Genomic DNA, 7,552 nt, shown 5'->3' with positions numbered 1-7,552 from the left:
GATAATACCTTAGCCTGTGACTACTAAAGACTCTTAAGGAGAAGTCCATCTGATTTAATGCACCTACAACATAGACTCACTAGGCACATCTACACATTCATTAGTGCACTGTAGTTACTGTGCATTAAGTTTAGTAGTTGTATAACCAAGTACTAAATCAATGCAGAGTAACTGGTGCTACTGCGCAGTAGTGCCAGTGCACAGCTTTTTACTGATGCTAATCACGCAGTAGCCTCCCCATGCAGCCCCTGCTCCCCAATCGCTCCCCCCCTCCCACCCAGCACCGCCCCTAATGGCTCCCCCCTGCCCAGCCCCAGCATTGCGGCAATTAAAAAAATGAAACAAAAAACCCACACTCACCGGCAGTAGCAGGGGCTCCGGGGGCTCTGGGGCCACATGGCAGAGTGCCCCCTGCCCAGCACCCGCTTCCCAATCTCTCCCCCTGCCCAGCCCTGCCCTGCCCCCAGTGGCTGCCCTGCCTGGCCCCAGCCTCTCTGGAATTAAAAAAACCCCAAAAAGCAAACTCACACTCACTGGCTGTGCCAGCAGTGATCAGGGCCTCTGAGGGCTCATGGCAGAGCCCGCTATGCAGTGTGAGGCAGTGGGGATCATTCCCCCACTGCCTGGCACCCACGTGGCATCTGCTCCATGGCGCAGGTGCAGCACGGCTTGGCAGGGCTCTGCGTGCCACATGCTGGCTGGGACCTGGGGCCAATGGGGCTGAGTGGTGCCAGGCTCTGGGTGAGTGCCGGAGGCACCTCAGCTCCCAGGCAGTGTGCAGTGCCCTGCTAAGACACACTGCATCCACACCCTGGGGCAGCTGCCAAGCGGGTGCCAGGCTGGGGTGGTGATCCCTGCTACTCCCCATGCCACACGCTGTACGGGGGACTCTGCCACGAGAGCCTCAGAGGCCCTGATCATCGCTGCCAGAGCCAGGGAGTGTGAGGCTTTTTTTTTTAATTGTCAGGAGGCTGGGGTCAGGCGAGGCAGCCATCAGGAGGCAGGGCTGGGCAGGGGGTGCAGATCAGGGAGCAGGTCTGTGTGTGTGGTGGGGCGGAGGGCTCTGCCACATGGCCCCAGAGCTCTGACAGAATCTTTTCCAGGCTTCAGATTAAATATGGACCTTTTAATGGGTTTTCCGGTTTGATTCAGATTTGGAGATTCAGTCACCGAATTGGCCCAAATCTCCTCCAAATTGAATCGGCAACCGAGGCTTTGCACAGCCCTATTCTTTAGCCATCTAAACATTGCTGTCATTGTCTGTGCATTTGCATCTCAAAAAAGGCACATCTACATGAAATGCTTAATGTGCAGTAGACTAATGAGCTGTGCAGGAAATGTCATGCATCGACATGTGTGCCCATATTAGACTAGAATAAAATAATTAACTTTGCAGCAGGATAGTACTTGTAAATACAAGTAGCTCCCTGCTACAGAGTTTTTTAATCCACAGCAGGACATGTGTAGATGCTGTCCTGGCTGGCTGGGGCATGAGGGTGCTTCAGTGTGGGGGCAGCCTGCAGGCTAGCCTTATCAAGAAGGACCCTCCTGCCCCAACTAGGCGGCATATTAAGCTAGGAGCAGCCCCAGGATGGCAGGAAAATAGTTAGGGGGCTAGTGTACAAGACTTCTGAGAAGAGGCTGAGAGAACTGGGCTTATTTAGTCTAGAGAAGAGAAAACTGAGAGGGGATTTAATAGCAGCCTTCAGCTACCTGAAAGGGAGCTCAAAAGAGGATGAAGCTAGACTGTTCTCAGTGGCGGCAGATGACAGAGCAAGGAGCAATGGTCTCAAGTTGCAGGACGGGAAGTTTAGGTTAGACATTAGGAAAAACTCTCTCACTAGGAGGGCACATCTACACGTGCATTTATGTGAGGCTAGATTTACTTTGCAGTAAGCTACTGTGCAGTAAGTGATTTTTGCTAGATGTCTACATGTGCAAATTTGCTGCTAGGTCCCTCCAGCCCTGCTAGGGGCTCCTGTGGCCACTGGAGGGAGCTCCAGGCTCCAGCCACAACTGCCAGCATCTGGCAGCCATCTTTAAAACCCAGCCCTGCTCTGTGCTTTCTAGGCAGCCAGTTCCTGTGCTCAGGAGCGCGTGGCACATGCAGAGGCTGTACATGGCAGCTGTGTTAGTGTCCACTATGCCTCTCTGTGCTATGGCTGCCCCAGCCCCTGGCAGTGAGGAACAGGGTCCCAGGATTGGGCTGGCCATGTTGGTCACCCTGCTGGCTCACCGTGCTGACCGTTGCCTGGCTCATGGCTGGCTCGACCCACCTGGTTGCTCCCCATGCAGTGATCACCTGCCTGCCTGCAGTGTACCCCCCCCCCCCAGGGCCCCTGCCACTGCCGCACAGCTGCTGCACTGACAAGAGGCTCCCTGAGGCCACCACTGGGGACACTCTCATCTTCCTGGGCCTCCAGCTCTGCTGCCTCTGGGCCCCCTGTGAAAGCCAGCACTGGCAGCAGCACTTTGTGCAGCAGACCTGGTATGGTGAGCAGTGGGTGGATGCCTTTTGGCTGACCCACATCACCTTTGGGGACCTGCTCAACCAGCTGCAGCCCCACCTGGGGCACCAGGACACCAGCATGCAGCCACCCCTCCCTGCTGACATCTGCCTGGCCCTGGTGCTGCTCAAGCTGGCCATGTCATAGTATCATAGTATCATAGTAGCTAGGGTCAGGAGGGACCTGAACAGATCATCTAGCCTGACCCCCTGCCACAGGCAGGAATGAATGCTGGGTTCACAAGACCCCAGACAGGTGATCGTCCAACCTCCTCTTGAATATGTCCAAGGTAGGGGCGAGGACCACCTCCCTGGGAAGTTGGCTCCAGATTTTGGCCACCCTAACTGTAAAATATTGCCTTCTGATCTCCAACCTAAACCTATTCTCCATCAGCTTATGACCACCAGTCTCCAGTATGTGGGCTACCTGTTTGGTGTGGGCAAGGCCACTGTAGGGGAGGCCACCCTCCAGGACATGCTGGTGGACACCATCCTCTGTATCCATGACCCCCAGGGGGTGGTGTCAGGGTTCCATGCACTGGGGTTCTCACAGTGTATCGGGGCCCTGCAAGGGACCCAAATACCAGTTACCCGCCTACCCCATGCAGACCACCCCTATTGTAGCCACAGGGGGTTCCACTTCATGGTCCTGCAGGTCATTGTAGATCACTGAGGGATGTTCATGCACATGACTACTGGCTGGGCGGGCAGTGATCATGATGCCCATACCTTTTGAAACTCCAGCCTGGCTGCCCTGGTGGAGAGCAGGTGCTGCACACCAGGAGTGGTGGACCTGCAGCTGGGCGCTGTTGTTGTCCTACCCCTGCACATCAGGGAACCCTACTTTTCTCCCTGCTCCTCCCCTGGCTGATGAGGCCCTACACTGGCCACCTGGACCACTGCCAGGTCCACTTTAATCATGGAATGAAATGTTTATTTAAAGAAGAGAAAAGCAAAATGCTGTATGTAGCTGAACAACTTGATAAGTAAAAAGTAAGAACTCACTAGTAAAGTAGAGGTGACAGAGGCAAGCTATAGATATCTGAATTTGGAACAGGAGTGATCTGCAAATGTCCACACTTGAACAAGAGCAAGGGACATCTTCACACACACACAAGAGAGGAGAGAGGCTAATGGGGGCATCTTAGCTATAAACACAAGGGATGAAAGACTTGCTTGTCCTAGCAAACTAGGGGAGTATGGTTGCATGTTATCAAGTTGCTACCACTGGTTCAGAGCATCCTGGCTAAGCTTGGTTGATTTCTTAGCAGACCAGCTAGTATACTGTCCTAAGTGACAAGAAACCTCTCTGAGCTTTCACCAGTGAACATAAATTTGAGTTCTTTCTGCGTTGCACCCAGGCTTCAGAAGGCTTTTTGCAGGCATCAGCCTCTTAGAGCACACAGCCCCAAGCAACCTGAACATCAAGAGGGAATGTAGGCAAGAGACCAGCTGAGAACACTCCCTGATGCCTCAGAAAAACATGGGTGACCCTGACCTCTGATTTGTGAATCATGACTTTGCCTTCATATAAAGGTCACAACATGTAAAGGCAGAGTCCTCCATGTTAGGTAATCCTTTCCTACCCGCTCTCCAAATTCAGAGGCTTCCAATTCAATTAGGAGAGATTAATGGGTCTCCCAATTCAATTCGGATTCGGAGATTCAGCTGCCAAATAGAGCTGACTCTCCTCCATATCGAATCAGGTATTGAAGCTTTGCACAGCCCTATTTACAAGTGACAGGCTTTAAATCAAATTAGGCTCAGTGTACAATTCACAGTAAATTAAACCGTAACCCTGGGCACGACACTACCCACGCCTTCACCTGAATGGTGGGATCCTGGGGTACCTGGTAGCTAGTGGCCCTGCCCAACTCCCTGGGCAGCTGCTGCAGGGTCCCGGAGCAGAGAGCATCCCCTTACAATCAAACAACCTTGCAGACTGTTATAAAACTATTTACAGGATTGAATTATTTACAAGGTAACATATAACCAATACAACAGAACAAATGTTACACCGCATGACCTGGTAATGGTGGCTTAAGGGTTAATGCTTCTTGGATACACATTACACTAGGGGAAGGTATACAAATTACCCATGATAAATAAGGAACCAATACATAAATACATTGATACTCCAACTAATAAACCATCAAAAACTTATTTACACAGTCTATAACTCACACAGTATGTACTGAGGACCCTGTGTGCACAGCCCCTGGCTGGGTGTCTAAGGGAGCAGGACTGCATCTGTGTCCCTGCATAGGATCTGTGGGCGGTGCTTGGTGCTGGCATCCCTCACATATGCTCTAGGGCTCTCCATGCAGCAGGCGGTGGCTCCCCTGCAAGAGAGCTTATTCCTGCCCAGACCCATTCCCTGGCTCAGCAGGGAGCAGTGTCTGGGCTGCAGATTGTAACAGTTTCCCCTGCCCAGCACAGCCTCACAGCACCCAGAAAACTCAGCTCCTCCTTGGTCCCTGCCTGCCTTGGGGCTTCTGGTGGCTGGAGCAGTCCCTGCCCCTCTAGCCCAGGGCTCCCTCCAGCACCTAAGCCTGCCCCTCCCTTCCTGTGCTCACCCAGACACACAGGGCTTGCAGGAGGGTCTCCCCAGGGTCAGAGTCTCCTCACAGGTAGTTCCTCTCTTGTCCTGCCCTGCAGGGCTTGGAGGGGAAGGGAGGGAGAATGGACACAGTGCAGCACTCTCTGTGTAGCCTCTGCCGCTACTTCTGCAGGGCTCTGCCAGGGGCTCGGGGGAAATGGCTGTGGGGAGATCCTTTCCCAGTCTCCAGCCTGACTCTCACCCCCCCCCCCTTTCTTTGTTCTCCTCCTGGGGAAAACTGCTCCCCTCTTTTAACCAAGCCTCTCAGCCAATCCCAGGCCAGGGCTTTTCCTAGGATTTTGCTAACGTCTCTCATTCAAACCCTGCTGGAGTTATATCTCCCCTCCCACGTCCAAGAGGGCTACCTCCAAAACAGCTTCACTCACCCTCAGGGCAAACCGTGTCCCTAGTGGGACAAACTCTCTCTCTCTGCAGGGCAGCCCTTCCTATTCCTTCAGGTGGGTGTATTTTTAATGCTGCTACAACAGCAGGGAGAGCCACATAACAATCCACCCCACTGATCTCTTTGATAGTCAATTACATCAGGGGCCCCAGCAAACCAGTAATCTCCTCGCTCCTGAACCCGCCCCTGAAAGCTGTAGCTGTCCGCAGGGAGCCCCATGCCAAGCCCTGGTTGCCTGCATGGTCATCTGCACCCTCCACCACATGGCCCTGGCATGGGTGCCCACCTGTGCTTTGGTGCATGTGGCTCCCCAAAAGGTATGCTTACTGACAGCCACACCATCACCCCATAATCTGCTGCTGGTTCCATCAAGGAATTAAGAACCACTTGGATGCTTAAAGGGTGAGCCCTGGAGCACTTTCATTTGCCCTTCAGAGCAAATGGCCCCCTCCCGCTCATAGGACTCCCCAGGTCTAAACAGGCTAGCTCCAAAAGACTCACCAGGTCCAAAGTAAGAGGTAACACATTAAATTAATTTATTTTCCAGTGTGCAGTCATTCCTTCCCCCCACCTCAGAAGCCAACCTACAGTTTTTTACCAGAATTACTGGATCCACCACTTTTTCCCAACCCCGTGCTGGTCCCTCTGCCAGCTGCTGTTGATTTGCTGCTAATTGCCCATATTCTTTTTTCAGCAGGCTCCTTCCACCAGCTGCCTCACCCGCTGGTCAGTGCAGGGGTGGAAAGCCAGGGGTGTCAGGCAGGGTTGGTTGCCATGTACCCGCTATTCATAGAGTGGCAGCACTGTAGTTTCATGATGGGGTTCTTAGAACTCCGCTCCTGGCTCTTGCATAAAAGCAGATGGAAATTTAATGGGGTTTTGGGGGAGGGGAGTCATTTAAGCTGTAGCCAGCTAAAAGGTTCTTGGGGTGACCTGGCCAGGGGAAGTTCCCCGCTCCCAACCCTGCAGTTTAGTTGCATGCAAAAGTTGGCACAGCAGACAGACAGGCTTCTGAACTGTTGCAAGTTTCTATTGGCTCTTCAGCTGTGTAAGAATTGAATTGTAAATAGCAGGGCAGCTATAATGCTAATAGATTCTATTCAACAGGCCTAGCTATTCACCCAACCCCCCCCAGTGAACTTTGGTGGTGCTTTGTGCTAAACAGCCACCCTACTGTGTTCCTCATGTGCTGTGTGCAACATAGAGTAATAGAGAATTAGGGTTGGAAGCGACCTCAGGAGTTCATCTAGTCCAAGCCCCTGCTCAAAGCAGGATTATCCCCAAGTAGATCAGCCCAGCCAAAGCTTGTTCTAGATGGATCTTAAAAACCTCCAAGGATGGAGGTAACCTGAGTAACCTGTTCCAGTGCTTTACTACCATCCTAGTGAGAAAATTATTTCTAATATCTAACCTGAACTTCCCTTGCTGCAACTTGAGACTATTGCTCCTTATTCTGTCATCTGCCACCACTGAGAACAGTCTAGCTCCATCCTCTTTTTAACCCCCTTCAGGTAGCTGAAGGCTGCTATTAAATCTCCTCTCAGTCTTCTCTTCTCTAGACTAAATAAGTCCAGCTCCCTCAGCCTGTCCTCATAAGTCATGTCCCCCAACCCCATCACCATTTTTGTTTCTCTCCACTGGACTGTCTCCAATGTGTCCATATCCTTCCTGTAGTGGGGGGCCCAAAACTGAACACAATACTCCAGATGTGGCCTCACCAGTGCGGAATAGAAGGGAATAATCACTTCCCTTGACCTGATGGCAACACATCTACCAATGCAGCCCACAATGCCATTAGCCTTTTTTGCATCACTCTTGGATCATATTCAACTTATTGTCCACTGTAACCCCTAGATCCTTTTCTGAAGAGCTGCTGCCCAGCCAGGCTAGGGACAGACATGACAATAACCTAGTTTAAGTTATCAGAGACTGGTTTAAACCTGTAACAGAACAGATGTTCAGTGCACATAAACCAGTTTGAAAATGGCTGAAACTGGTTTGAGATAAACCTGGTTGAATGTAGTATCAGACTTAAATGATTTGG

This window comes from Alligator mississippiensis, chromosome 2, assembly GCF_030867095.1.
Source record: "Alligator mississippiensis isolate rAllMis1 chromosome 2, rAllMis1, whole genome shotgun sequence".
NCBI classification, from domain to species: Eukaryota; Metazoa; Chordata; order Crocodylia; family Alligatoridae; genus Alligator; species Alligator mississippiensis.
This window is presented reverse-complemented; position numbering follows the sequence as displayed.